Genomic DNA, 15,596 nt, shown 5'->3' with positions numbered 1-15,596 from the left:
GAGCAGAGGCTGAGGCATCCAACCCCAACCATCACATCCGAACGTGCAGAGATGTCCAGGCCCAGAAATTCTGAGTCTGCAGTATTTCCCACCAATGTGTTTTTCTAGCTGTTGAAATAAAATCTTCATTGCTCTAATTAGTTAATATTTGTAATGTCTTTAAGATTCCTGAATAAATGGCAGAAAGAAACTCGCATGGCTATTAGATAAGTGTGCTAATAATAATGACGATGACTGGTGAGAAGACATCACTCCTAATGATGTATGATTTATTTCCTTAAGGGTGTGCTAATAAACAAAACCCATTTTTAAAATCTGGCACATTTATTCCACATATGTTCACGGATGGAGCAAGTTACCCAGCAGGGCGGGCCTCCTCGTCCTCCCACACTGAAATTCCTCATTGACGTTTGCAGTGCCAGGCAGGTGATTACCAGGGTAAGCACTTGTTCCACCCAGCACCCTCACCATCAAAATCCATTGCCCTTGTCCTAGCCCGTGGCCAGCCAGAGGCCCCCCAGAGGATGGCACTGGGCCTGTGAAGGAGCTTGGGCATTCGCCCTCGTCCTGAGCTCTGCATGGATTATGTGCAGTCCTGGAGGTATTGCACATGCCTAGGCCAACCTGAACCGACACCAAATGCTGTGTCTGTTCTCTGTTGTCAATTCTGTTGAAAGAAAAACAACTCACCAAAACCAAAAAAACAGAGAATGTGCTCCCCAGTTTGTGACGGAAAGTGCTCCTGCTACCTGAGCGGGGTCAGCCCACAGCGCCCGCAGCCCCTCTCCGCAGTGCCTGGGTGCCCTGGGGGAAATCAGGGCCGGGGAGGCGGCTACGTGCTGATGGACGCGCCCTGCATCTCTGCTCTGCCCTCTCACACGACAACTTCACACAAAACCGACCCGGTGTTAATTCGACACAAATCATTCCTATGCACCCACCGGGGACGGGGGCAGCGGCACTTCCCAGCCCCGTCTGGGGGGACGAGTGCCCGCACCGCCGAGCCCCTGCTGCAGGACCGGGCAGAGCCTGAGGAAGGGGTCAGGGCTGTGTGCCCCAAAAGATGCTTTCCTACCGTAGTTTTTAATCCCCCAGATTAATATTATACAGGGAGGGAAAGTCCATTTCCAAACAACACCGTGGTTTTCATTCCCCTATTTGAATTCAAGTATGTTCATACACAAGATACTTGCTTAGCTTTAAAAACGAAGAGGGAAAAGTCTTTCCATACCTCCAGAGCTAGCACCGCCACCACAAGGCTGTGCCAGCCGGCACGTGGCAGTACCTGCACGAGTCGTGGGACACGGCTGGGGACAGCCTGCATTCGGGGACCTGCACAGCAGCTAGAGAACGAACAGCAAAGGCCCCGGTCCCGGGGAAATCCCATGGCCGAGCTCCCCCGAGGGCTGCCGCAGCCTCCCAGGGCACTGAGCCGCAGCGTGCGCGCTGCTCGCTCGACGCCCTGGTGGGAACGGGGCACTCGTTTCCTTCTCTTTCAGAGTGCTCCACGTCAGTGATGGTCCTGGGGGCTGCGCAGGACAGACTCTCTGAAAACACATGCTTCTCTTGTCACTGTCACAGCCAGGAAATTCATCTTTGCAGACTCTGGGGTCTCTGGGCAGGGAGGTAACGCCCGGAACAAACCGCCCAGTCCTACAGCCACCAGCCCCACCATGCAGCGTGACGCCACCCCGCAGCTCAACGGGCAAGCAGGAGGAGAAGAAACACGCAGGAGCCAGCGAGGAGGCAGGAGGAGACCCCTGCCTGCCCTGGGATGAGCGATGGTGGCGGTGAGCATCGCCCAAAATGCCTCCGTGTGAGGGGCACAACTCGCCCCCCACGTCCGGCAGCACGGCATGCACAACCCAGAAGCGACGTTAAGTTTAGCTAAAGAAATCCCAATATAAGGACTAAAACTAACCTATGATAGGAAGACATCTGAAAACCGGTGCGTCCCTCACTGCATTTATTTGGTGCGGTTTATTTATGGCTGAAAAATCACCTAAACTCTTGAGTTCTATGTGAAAACAAAAAACGTAGTTAAAACATCTACGAAATGGTCACGCAACCTAAATATATGCATTAGATGTTAAACCTTCTATCAGAGAGCTCAGCTGGATTTTTTTTTTCAAATCTGCAAAATATAATTAAATTGGTGTTGGTAAAAAAAAAAAAAAAAAGATAGCCCAGTCCAAACCCCTTATAAGGATATTTCAGACATGCTGAGGTTCCTTTTCCATAAATGTTAAGCAGACATCTGTAAACATAATTGGAATTTACTGCACACGTGAATAACTGCATATAAATTAGCCTGTATCATCGGGGTTTAAGAAAGGGCTGCAGGTCCCCCCCCTTGTCGATAAGACGGTGCCGTTTCCAGCACGCATCCCAGCTCAATTCCAAACGTCAATTTTCTACGTTTTAATTTTTTTTTTTTGCATAGCTGTTGCCTTGTTACATTTATCATAAAGCCTCTATAAATGAGACATTCTGTTGAATTTTGTACATTTCCAGGTTTGTTTACCAGGCGGATAGTTATTCTTTTGGAAAAGGCAGAGTGGGACTGTCAGGGACTGCTTAATATTAATGCTAGGGACCTGGGCACCTGCGGAGGCTGAGCGAGCACCCCTCCAGCTCAGCGTTCCCAATTTTTCAGCGTTCCCCATTTTTCCTGTCTTTCCTTTTCTTCATCTCCCTGCCATGAGTTGGCCCCCACCAGGCACGGAGCCCTCCAGCCCCGCACCCCCGGGAACCGAGGCCTGATCCTGCTTGTCCTCAGGGCCATGGGAAAACATCTGACTTCTGTGGCTCAGGATCAAGCTTTTAAGCTCTGTGACTACCTGGGAGTGAGCCTCCTCCCCCTCCACCCCACCCCCTGCTCCTCCTCCCCTCCCCATCCCGGTACAGTGCAAATCACCCAGGACTTGCAGTGGGCAGAGCTGGTGGGGCACCGGCAGCCGCTGAGACTTGATTGAGTCAGGCATGAGGAGAGGTGTCCAGACACACGTAACTCAGTTAAAACGAGGATTACTTCTGATTTGTATTGAGTCAATCAGGAGCAGGATTTACACAGAGCCACATCGTGTAGAAGCACGATTTTACGCAGATTTAGTGAAAACAAAGGGTTGAGCCCACTTCTAGAGACACACGGAAACCCAGCTAACATCCGCCTGGCTTTAGTCGGCAAACCCAGAGGCACAGCTCCACCAGCCCCAACGGCTGCAGGCGGGCAGCAGCCCGAAGCCTCCAGGCTCGAGTTGTTCGTGCACCTGCTCCTGGCCAGGCTGGGCCATGCCCTGCAGCAAGACCATGGAGAATCCCTCCTGCCCAGCCGAGGCTGTGGCCCAGGTCCCAGGTCTGTGGGATTTCAGGGAAAGCTGCGCCCCGCTGTCCGAGCCCGGAGCTCTGGGCTGGAGGAGCCAAGGCCATGGGCGGTGGAGCCGCGTGGAGCTCACCCGCACGTGGCCGCTGGCTGCAAGTCAGCAGTGATGTTAGCAGATGAGACCCGATGCAATGCCACTTACATTTTGCCTACCCATCGCACGGAGCATTATTTCCGCACCAGCAGAAGTAACAGCAGCTTGCGTTCCAAGTCGCGAGCCTCTCGGCACCCCAATTAACACGAGGTTCATCAGCACGCTGCAAGCCTGAATGCGGGCAGAGGACACCCTGGTGGCTGGCAGGAGCACAGGGACCAGCCTGCGCAGGGCTCTGCTCGGCGTCCCACCGGCCTGTGCAGACAAGTCCCCAGCCCCTGCCCCGGCACGGCGCGCACCCAACGCCCCATCCCTACGGCGGTGCTCACGGTGTGCCAGCCGAGGCCCCGTGCGGCCGATGCCACTGTCACCCTTCAAAGGCACGGCTGTTTATTACACTTCTCTCAGTGCAAGCCTCTCATAAGCTCTGTTTATTTGGATGTGGAGGGGGTGCAGAAAGCAACCTGGGGCAGCATCCCCAGCACTGGCCCAGGCTCCCTGCCTGGCCACAGGCTCCCCGGGGCTCCCCAGGGATGCTGGTGGCAACGTGTGACCGGGAGGGATGACCCGAGCTTAACCTTGCTCCGTGCCCCCGTTTGATGGGGACGGGAGGTGACAGATGTGGCAGCCTGCCCAGAGCACCAAACTGCCCGACTCTGGGGCTGGAGCAGCCGAAATGGAGAGGGGGGGAGACCCGAAACGGGTCCCCTCCGGTGCGCCCAACCCCAGGAGGGGGCTCTTTTTGGGAACAAAGGTGCGGTGCCTCGCCGCTCTTGGGGACAAAAAGAGCAAAAATAAGCAAAAATAGAAATGAAAAGATTTTTCCTTCGGATAAGATGGACTTGGAACTCACCCGGGTGCCTCAACTCCTTGGCTGCCAGCCCCACGTTCCCGTGAGCTGCCGTCCTGCCGCGGGAGGGGACGATGCCTCCGCCAGCAGCGCGCAGCCCGGGGATGCTGCCCGGTTGCCCAAGCCCCCGCTCGCCCTGGTGCAGCACGGTGCCCACCGGTAATTCAAAATTATCGACCAGGCTTTTTTTTTTTTTTTTTTTTTTCCTGGGCCAGTCCAATTACTTTCAAGCACACCTATTTGATTTTAGTGTCAAAGAGATTTTCTCTCTCTCCCAAGTTGTTTTCGCTAAAAAAAATAAAATAAAATAAAATCCTGGAGCACCACACAGAATAATAAGCAGACTCACTACTTAGGCATAGAATGACCTGAAATTTCTCTGAGGAAACATATTTTTCACTGAGAAATACTGGAAAAATCTGTATGAAAGTTTTTCCTTGACATTTTCTTGTTTTAGAGGAAACAGGAGACCAATTTTTCCCCATCACTTTCATAGTTTGTTATTTTTCTTCCCTCCCTCAGCTCATCCCTGAGAGTTTCCCCCAGGATGCCCGATTGCACGGGAAGAAGAACGGCGGTGGGACAGAGGGAGGAGACAATCGCTGAGGCACAAAAGCACATCTCAACACGGACCAGTAACCAATGCCCTTTTTTTCCCCCCAATCCTTTCCAAATAAATAGAAAAATGTTTAAATTCTACAAGCTGACCAAGCTAACCCAGTCTGTAACGCCTTCTCTGTGAAGGAAGGTCTCTCAGCTTGTATAAGACCTTTTTTGTTCTTATGTTCTTTATGTTCTTGCTTTTTTGCTCTGAGTGGCACCGGGCAGCGCGGGGGCTGCCCCTGAACCTCGTCTCCCTCCCGTGGTTTTCCTTGGCTTCCCTCCGTGCAGCTCATCCTGACAGGGTGCCACGTCGGCTGCCGGCATTTACGGCAGGGCACTGCTGTAAACACGGGGCCCTCGCACTCGCATTTCAGCGGTCAGGGTTTAACAAGTCTTTTAGGGCCCGTTTTTACTACGGCACAGCGCATGCTAATGCGTCGTGCTGTGAGAAACGCAACGGTGAGCTGAACCGAGGGCACGGGCCGGAGTTCCCACTGCCTCCGATGGGACCCCAACACGCCTCCCGGTTGGAAGCGGCAGCAGATAACTGAGTTATTGCTGATTTTTGGGAATCCTCGTGGAGCAGGGACGCATGCAGTGCAGCCCCTGCCTGGCGGTGGCAGGCGGCCGCGGCGCGCTCCCGGGGGCGAGCCAGAAACCTGAGCCTGCCAGTTGCTTTTGTCCGGGTTTTTCACGCCATCCTGCTAACCAAATGTTGTGCCAAGCAGTCTGTCTCATTTAAATACACGGGATTATCTATTACAATGCTTCAATATTTATTACATTGATTTCGCCTTAACTGCTTTGTAAATCATAGCAGAAATAATGGCCTTCCAACTGAGAGTCATATGCCGCAATCAACCAACAGAAAGTCAAGATTGTAATTTAAAATATATATTAGACAGTCCTTATGTGAACATCTTGTTTAAATTAAGAGATGGGACATGATTCAAATAATAAGGCCCCGCCAAAGATAATTTTTCCTAGCAAGGAATCTCTCCTACCGCTTCCTAGGCCAGGGTCCGGAGGGGACGCGAGGGTGCGGGGCAGCAGTGCTGACCCTACAGGGCTGGAAGCGGGATTTGACGCCAGGTTTCCCACGGGGAAGGTTGGGCCCAGCCTGGCATTGTTCTGGGGGGGCTCCAGCGTGAGCCCACCTCTGCTCCCCCCAGCAGCAGAGCCAGGCCCAGCCGCGTCCCGGGGCCGGCGCCAACCTCCCCGCGGCCCCGTCTGTCACATCCCACACCCCGACAAACCCCTGCTGCTCTGCCGCCCGCAGCACGTGCTTCGGCCGAGTTTCTCCCCCTGTATCAGCCCCTGCGTGTTTGGAAAGCTTTCCCTCGGCTCTGCTACAATTTGTTGTCATCCCCACGAGCTGTGGCAGCGCCGCTACCAAAAGCACCGCGCGCATCCAGCCGCCCGCTGCCACCTCGCTGAGCTGCACGAAGCCAGGGGACGAAGACATCCCATCGAAGCCAGGGGGTGCAGACACCCCATCCCCAGAGCCCTCCCTGCCCGTGGCCGGCAGCCCCTCGCTCCCCCGGAGGCCCTCGGATGCAGCCTCCAGCACACACGGTGCAGGGGGCGACGTTCCAGACACGCCAGGGTCCGCAGCCCAGCGCTGCGCAGGGATCACCGGGGTCTGCGAGCACGGTTCTCGTAACAGATCACAGTATTCTGCTATTTATGAAGCTTCCTTTCAATAATTATCACGCTGCTACATTGGTGAGTTTCTGACAAGTTATTAAATCATAATTTCTAATTTAAATGCCAGCTTTTGGCGTGCATGCCTGCTCAGGATAAGCTCATTTTCATTTTTATTAAACACCACCTATTAAACACAAGAAGAATTTTCTTTGGAATAACAGAAAACACCACAGGTGCCTTATTCCCCAGCTCTCATTGTAATGGCTTCAAATAATTCCCCAAATACATGAGCACAACAAGGGGCCAGGCGTGTGGTTAGCTGAGCAGAGGCGCGCAGACCCTTTTTTGGGCCAGCTGTGTGCGGACAACACACCAACACCTTCCCTTTGGCTTTTCCCCTTGCCAGCCCTTGGCCGTGAGCAGCCCCGCAGCTGAAGGCTCTGCCACAAAGCACCTCCCTCGTCCAGAACCGACGAGCACTTACTGAGACAAAAACGGATGCAAGCCAGGAGACAAAAACGATGCCAGCCGGGATGTCCGAGCTGGACACCAGAACACAGAGCACCCAACTTCAGGAGGCATTTCGGAGGCTCACAGCACGGCAGTCATACTCCAGTGCCACCCAGTCCTTGGCTTTTCAAGCAGATGGCCAATTAATTAAGCTCGTTTGGTGGCCATGTGCTGTAGTGCCTGGCCCTGGGCTTGGTGTCCGAGCCGTGCTCCCCGTGCCGCAGGGGAGGCTGCAGCGGCACTGCCGGCCCCGAGCCCCTGGGCACCTCTCGGCCCCGCTGAACTCCCGGGGCAAGGGGTCTGGCGTGCCACAAACCGTGCAAAACTGGGAGCAGGCAGCAGTTTTTATCTGAGAACAGGAAGGAGAAGGAAAAGAATAACGTCAGTCCAAGAGAGATGGGGCAAGAGGACATCCAGCGCCTGCCCTCGGGGTGCGGGGTCCCTCTGTTGGGCTGGGGGTTTGCTATCATCCTGGCACACCTTGGGGCTGGTGGGAAAAGGAACTCCCCCCGTCCCCCAGATGATTTCTATCTCCAGACTATCAGACTGATTAGTTAAATAAATCATCCTTACCTGAAGATAATCCATTTACGCTTTTTAATTAAACACAATTATGACAATTTGTTCTGCTGCCTGCTAGATTGCGTGTGCAATCCAAGCCAGGGGCCAGAAACTTTTGTGGACGTGCTTCCCTCCAGGCCAGAACAGGAGCAGAAAAGCACCCAAAGCGCACTTTTTGTTGATGGTGCTAACGATTGGCTGGGTAAAAATAACACCAAGGGGACACTGGGAATTAGACCAGGTGCTTGGTGTCCTGGGCTGCTCCTGTGCCTGATGAGATGGGGGCAGCCCGGCCGATGTCCTTGGGGACAGAAGCAGGATGTGACCCACCTGGTGCAGGCTGGGGTCCCTGCAGGCACTGAAGGAGCTCAATTTTGGGGCTGCATCCCCCCATCCCCAGCCGAACGCAAGGAGAGGACCAGGTGCAAACACCAGCCTGGCAGTTTTCTTAAAACATCGCAGCGTCCTTTTCACAGTCCAGCAAGATGGGAAAACACGTCCCATTTATTTTGTTGAGGGCTTTCATTCAGATCAACGTTCCTTCAACTTGCTCACCTAGAGTGAGAGACAAAATAAGACATAATGAGCCAGCTTAAATAGATGTTAGAGACCTCGCGGTTATTTAAAAGCCCTCTGCAGTCCTTCTCCCCCTCCCCTTGGCACAACGAGCGCAAGTTCAACTGCAAGCGAGTACGGCAGACTATGTGCTGTTTGTTTTGGGTTCAATGGCATCTCATTTACACGTGTTAATTGCAACTAATTGGCACTAATTGGATGAACAGGAAACCCTCTGGGAGCACTCATACCTTTAATTTGTAGTAAATATCATTAATTAACATATGCTAATTAGAGCCAATTAACATTGATTAAGGGTTGCCAGCTACTTGGAAAGTACAACTCTCCACGTTGCATGAAGTCAGCACAAAATATGATGCATGCTCCAAGTCGAGCAGAGGAGGCGAGCGAGCAGCAGGCAGCATCTGGATGCGCGGGGCAGCTTCGGCCCTTGCTCTCCCTCCTGCCATGCTGCTGGGGAGTGGTGCTGGGAGGCAGGGAGGCTGCAGGCTGCAGCAGGGGGTCAAGCAGCAGCACCGCCAGCAGCAGCGGCGTGGTGTGGACAAATGTGCCCTGCACCACGCGGAGCTCTCCGGGGCACCGGTGCCGGCACGGCCGGGCTTTGGGAAGTACTGGTGCCTGGGGTGAGCGCAGGGCTGCAGAGGCTGCTCTGTGCTAATTATGAGCAAACAGAAGTAAGACAGCACCTGATAAGGGTGTTTTCCTAAAGGGTTGGTCCTTTCCGGCCCTACTTTTGCCATCCAGAGACCACCGATGGGCTGAGATGGCCGCATCCAAGCCAGGGTCCAAGTGAATGCCAGTGGGACGGTGTCCGTCTGTTTGCTCTTACAATCAGCAGAGACAGCAACCCAGGGGCACCCGGACATGGACGAGCCGAGCCGGTCACAGGAGCCCGAAGTTCAAACCTCTCTCGTTTCCCTGAAGCTTTTGCACTGAAGTTATTAACAACCTGTTTACTCTGCTGTTTACCGTTTCATTATCTGTTCAGACAACCGCTGATCAGTTTGCGTAGAAGGACAGAGAAGAAAAGCGCTTAATCTTAACGAACACCTGGGAGGAGACCTGATTCGGGCTGACAGCGGGGCTGCTTCTCCATTTACATATTTCTAAAAGGATTAGCTTTTTACACTGAGAAAACAGGCTGGGGCTGAGGCATCGCAGGGAAGGGATGCGCTGTGAATGCCTTGAATTTGGCTGTTTGGCTACAAAACAGGCTCTGGTGGAGGGGTGCAAGGCACGAGGGACCAGGGCTGGGGCGAGCAGGGGAGCGGCAGCGCGTCCACGTGCGTCTCTCTGAGCTCCTGCAGATGCTGACTGCGCAGGACAGGGGCTCCCGCCTGGTGCACAATTAGCTCTGCCTCTAATTGCAAACCAAGACTATGATTTGAGGACTGTAATTAAAGCAAAGCGTTGGAGGCCCTTTTTCCAGCGAGTGTTTTCACCGGTTGAAAGTGAGGGAGAAGAAAGTCTGAAAAATGAGCCCTTCCTCCTCCCAGTGCTCAAAACCCATCCCCGGCAGGGCCACGGAGCAGCACCAGCACCGAGCCACTGGGAAAACCACGTCGGTGTGCCTAAAAACAGGCTGCGGAATTTCAGACAACTGTAATCAGAGGGGACTTCTGAGAACCTGAAGAAATATTTTTCATGAGTTCAGCAAGAACATCCATTGGAGGGAGCATCACTGACACATTTAATGCAGTACCAGGAAGCTGATAAGCTAAAAAACCCAACAGCATACAAATACATACGGACACGGAGCCGGCCCCTTTGTGAAGATGCGCTCGATAATCCAGTTGGTCTGTCCCACCTCTAATTACGCCGGTCCCACAATTCGGTGTTCCTAACTAGGGCTGCAAATCTGAGTTTACTGTATTTAGGAAGCGTTGTCAATAATGTTTGCAGTGAATTAATTACCGGGGTGATTTTAATTTATTTTCATTAATTATAATCTTATTAACCAATTAATTAAATCCAAATACAGGATGCGACACTGTTTGGTGGTTACACCCTGGTAAGCAAACAAGCAGCGCAGTCAGACTCGCATCGAAGGCAGCTCGCAGTGGGAGGACGCGGGACGCCCGGCCTGCTGTGGCCGCCTGCGGTGCTCCCCCATCCCCGTCCCACTCCCGTCCCCTCCCCACATGCCACCGGCCGGGTAAATCACAGCAGGGGCAGAGCTCGGAGAGGTTTCGCTCCTGGGGGGCTCCCGGGGCTGCCCCACGCCTGCCCTGCCCCGCGTGCTGCCGGGGACGTTGGGTTGGTGCCGACGTGGTGGGGAAGGGCAGGAGCGCTGGGAAGCAGATGGAGTGAGGATTGCTTGGGAAGAGAAAGACGCTGAATGAGCGGCTTAACCGCTTGCAAATTCAAGATCTCTTTTTGTTTTATGACCGCCTTAGCATCCAGCTCCACATGGATACAGCCCCCTTCAGCAAACATTATGCACAGGATTTATTACAGATGTATACTATTTACTGGGGTTTATAGTGATATACGGCCTCTCTTCATCATTTGAGCAGTAAAGTATATTGTTCTGACCCTTCCACTCCCTCCATTTGCCTAAGACTCCAACCACTTGATATTTTTCCAGTTCTGACATTTCAAACATGCAATGCCATATGTATTGCCACTTTCAGGTAATTATCACATAAAATTAGGCTAGTCTTGTACATGAAACTAGCAATTAGCCAAGGATTGAAGGTCAAAGAGATCTCATTTATAGAGTCTCTAACAAAATGTTAAGTGTAAATGTGTGTCAGATGGTCCAGGATGCCGGATTATATGGGGTCATGACAACGGGGCTGAAGTGTCATCAAGCACGATGTAACCAGTCTGTTGGGCACAGCAGTACAATCTGGGACTTATCTCTCTCCGCCTTATCAGAACCTGTGCTAAATCTAGGACATGGCCTTAGAGGAGTTTCTGCAAAAGCAGGAAAATTAATGCAGCCCATTGTTTTCCTTGCTAGGACTTTTAAAGCGCCACTCCACGAGCCGTGGCTGACACGCTGGGCCTCCCTTTCCCCCGTCTCTGAAGGCTGCCAGCTTTTTGCTTCTCCCCCCTGTTGTGTGCCGGGGCCCAGCTCGCCGCCTTCCTCGCGCTGTGCCCAGACTGCCAGGGCTGCTACTGGCCCCATTCCCTGCGCTGCCCCAAGGCAGGGCTGGGGCCCCACAGCCCTGTTGGTTCTCGAGACAATACAAGGAGAGGCAAAAGCACCCCCGATTTACCTGAACACGGTGCAGGTGCTTTTCTGATCGCAACCAAAGTGATGCAGGCAGGCACGCGGCACGGCCACGCTGCCAGCGCCCAGACGTGGCAGACCCGCGGCACAGCCACGTGTCCTCGTGTTTTCTCCCTGTTGAACACCGTTGGCGAAGGGACGAGGGCTGGTTGTTGCACCAGCGCAGCCGAGCTGACATGGTTATTCCAGACCCACGCACCGGTTTGCCACCAAACCGGCAGAAACACGCTCCTGGCCCCATCCTCGCAGCCCAGGTCGCTGTGGCACTTAGCTAAATTATATAACTGCAAACAAAGTGTGACAGCTTTATTTGCAATTATACCGCATTTAAAGGAACAAGATGAGCTTAATGAGTTAATAAAGTGGCTGCCTGTCAAAGCGGGGCCGCGCTGCATCGCGCCGCAGGTCCGGCAGGGCTCATGCATATGCAGGGCGCGAGGTGCCCCGGCCATGGCAACGCGCAGGTAGCGGCCCCGGCCAGCTGCCCCCGTCCCAGAAGACTTGTATGAAGTGAAGACTTGTGAGAAGCCAGCATTTTGTCTCCGCACACTTGACAAAACAAAGACAACTCACTCCTCTGGTTTCATGCCACATTTTTTATTCATAAACAAGCTGTTGGCTGTAAAGACATGATAAAACTCGAGCTCAGAGGAGGCTGGCGAACATTTGAATGCAAATCCTCAGCTGCTACAAATCCGTCCTATTATTCAGCTGATTTTTTTTTTTTTCCCATTTTTGTCTTATGCTAAGCTAGGCAGGATCCCAACCAGAGATATGTGATAAACTCTGGTCAATGCAAAGAAAGGCGCCGACATAAAAATGCAAAGGCTCGCCCGGGAGAGGGGAGGCAGCGAACAAAGGCTGCGGCGCTGCTGTGGCTCTTCTGCCCCAGCCGCGGGTTTCGCTCTCCATGCACAATACTGCTCGCTGCCATCTTTTGTCACCTGCAGCTGCCCCTGGCCGTGCCCAGGTAGGTTGCTAGCACAGGGCGTGAGTGGGAAATGGCACGCGGAGGAGCTGGGAACGGCCGCAGCACAGCGAGGAGCCCAGCGAGGCCCCAGAGCACGGCCCCAAGCAGCAGCGGTGTCTGGCGGGGGAGAACAGTGAAAAGACCTGATGCCGAGTGTTTTGTGGAACAGGAGAGGAACGGTGATGCGGTATTCGCCGTTTCCATCCCCAAACCGTTCAGTGACACATACGTGTTGTAAAGCTGCTCAGCTCCTTGCACTTGCAAACCTCCGAGCAGGGGCCGAGGCTCTTTGGCAACCCTGTTTGAGCCCCCAAACCCCTCGTCCCCACTGTTTTAGGCCCAGATGTTTCACAGAGCCCGGCTCTGGAGCTTTCTGTCACTGCCAGACCAAGCCAGAGCTAGCTCTGTGCCCCCGCCGATGCCTGTGCCAGCCCCGTGGCCTCTCCAGCCCCGCCGTGCCCTGGGTGCAGGGGGTGCCGGCGCTCCCCATGGGCACGAGGAGGGCGCGGGGCCTTGGCTCAGACCCGTCCCACCCACAGTAGCCACCGGCCTCACTCTTGGCCACAACAGGGAGAAATGCCTCGGGGAGAAGGAGGAAGTCAGAGGAGATACAGCGCAGAGTGATGAGCTTTGCATGACAATTGGGAAATATAGAAAATAAAAGTTAGCGGGACTTCATTTGCATGAGAACGCAAATGGAAAAAAAAAAAAAGAAGATTATTTCTTGCAGCCTCTATCAAATAAATTATTTTGAGAGGAAAATGCAGCAGAGGTCAAGGGAGCGAGCAGCAGGGCTGGAAGGTCACTGAGGGCTGGGGTTTGCGGCTCTGGGTCCCGACTGATAGAGGAATTTGCATTTCTGGTGCAGTTCTGCAGCACGAGGACATCTGCTATCGCGGCGTTACAAGACACCGCGGATCTGCCACAGAAACCAAACAAGAAATCATTACCCCAATCAGTTTGCCTCCCCACAAAACAAATATGACCTTTGCTGAGATTTTTCCCTTTTAAATGACCCCTCTGTCTAGCTCCCCAGCTGGGATCTCGGGGACACCGAGCACTGACCGAGTTTGTTTAGGGTGGCACTAGTGGCACTGGTTTGTTTTCGGCGTGTCCTGATGTATCTGGCTGGCACCGCGGTGAGAGGGAGATGGTGAACTGCTGCTGGAATCAGAGCCAAACTGCTCATCGGAAACAAGTGACCCGAGAAAAATATCCTTTCCTTCCCCGAGACAAATCACAAGGAGCAAACTTAGGTTTTTATGAACGCTCTCATTACTCACAAGCAGTTTTAGGGAACTCGTTTCTCCCCAGGGCCGGCTGCTAACCGAGGCCCGCGAGCACCTCCCAGGACACCTGGGTGCTCTCCATCGCAGCCACGGCTCTCACCCCTCTATGCTCCCCTTCCTGCCATTTATAGGGTACCTCTCTATGCAACACGGCACAAACGACAGCCCCTCGGACGGCGTCCAGCAGATGCCGAGGCCGGGGACGAGGACGGGAACGAAGGGGATGGCGCCCGCCCGGCTCCTGCGCCCTCCCCGCCACTTTCGGCGAAGCCCAGGTTTGTGGCGCTCGCAGCGCGATCAATGCAGGGCCCGTGGCTGTGGACAAGAGGAGAGACTTAATTCTAATCTGTATTGACTGCTCACTTCTTTGTCTGCCAATTTGCATCATGGCCTTGTCTTACACAATGATGTGGGCCTGGCAGGTTCTCTCACAGTAATCCATACCGGCGGGTCAAAATCTCGGAGCACTCGTTAGAGCCCGTACACGCGAGATGCACGGCTAGCTACTGGAAAGATCCCGAGATGCATCTGTCTCAGTATTTATCCACCTTCATCTCTAATCTGCTGAAACCCCAAGAACACCTTCAATTTTTAGCAGCAGAAAGAGGCCGCTATTCTAGAGAATATTTCCCCAAATTTTTATTCTAAAATAAAATTCATTTTTATTCTAAAATATAATTCATGCCCAAGGACAAAGTGAAGGGAGGAGGACGATAAGGAGATGAAACTGCACGAAGGGAGTGGACTCAGTCTCTCCCCTCCTCCAGTACCCCGAGTAATGGCCTATTGAGCAGCCACAGCTTTTGTTTCGTTTTTAAGCTGAACTTTTGAGATGGAGAAAAAAAATCTCCCAGTGTAATTTGGGAAAACCCACTTGGAGTTTCCCCTACGTCCAGTTCCATGCTCACCAGGTGTGCCAGCTTTCTGTCCTGCCACGTTTCGGATGCGCAACCGAACAGAAATAACCTTCCAACGTTAAATCTCCACTGGACCCTGACCATTGAGGAACAGGGAGGAAAAACCAAGTTAGACGCTGAAGGACCGACCGCAGCCCGCAGCACGAGGGGCACGGCGCAGCTGCTGCACCCCTGGCTCCCGAATTCGATAACGCAGCGTGCCAGCAGCCATGGAGATGGGCTGGGGACACGGACACGTCCCTGCAGTCCATTTAAGCTCTGCCAGCGCCCGTCCGCTTGCCGGTGAGGTTTAGTAAGCGGACAGAGGGAGGCGAGTGTGCACGCGTGTGTGCCTCGGTGCATGCCCACACCTTGCGTCCCCGCGCTGCCTCCTGATCCGCTTGGCTCTCCCCGCGTTTCGGTTACGATTTACGGCTGCCCGTGACCCCGGCCGCGGCGCTGCCCCGTGCTCCGGCCAGAAAGCAGCGCCCGGACCACGACAGCTGCCCGTGAAGGTGATTTATGGGCAGCCCCCGGGGAGAGCCGCTGCACCAGATGGGCTGTCTGCTCCTCCGGCGGCGAGCTCAGGTGGTGGCCAGGCTGCTGCCCCGCCGCGTAACCGGCCGGTGAAGGGGGGCCTGAGCCCTATACGCGCGTTTCTGCTCTCAGGCATTTAGGAAAACGAAGCATCCCGGTTCTGAACACGCAAGCAACACCGTGGGGGCCTGATGCCCTGGTGAAACGCCTCGGGATGCTCAGGGGAGACGTGCTGCACGAGCAGGGAGCAGCTCTGCCGGGCCAGGGCCCCTGCTGCAGCCCGGAGGTGACACAGGGCCACGGCACAGGGCCGGTGGTGACCTCCCGAGAACATGGGGCGAGCCCGGAGAAATACGAAATATGTAAAATAATGTTTTCCCAAGCTACAGTTTTCATAACTCCAGCGTGGAGAAATGCCCTGCTCATCCAGCAACCGTAGAAAA

The sequence above is a fragment of the Cygnus atratus genome, chromosome 20 (genome assembly GCF_013377495.2).
Source record: "Cygnus atratus isolate AKBS03 ecotype Queensland, Australia chromosome 20, CAtr_DNAZoo_HiC_assembly, whole genome shotgun sequence".
Taxonomy (NCBI): Eukaryota; Metazoa; Chordata; class Aves; order Anseriformes; family Anatidae; genus Cygnus; species Cygnus atratus.
The sequence above is the reverse complement of the archived record's forward strand: the minus strand, read 5'-3'. Positions refer to the sequence as shown.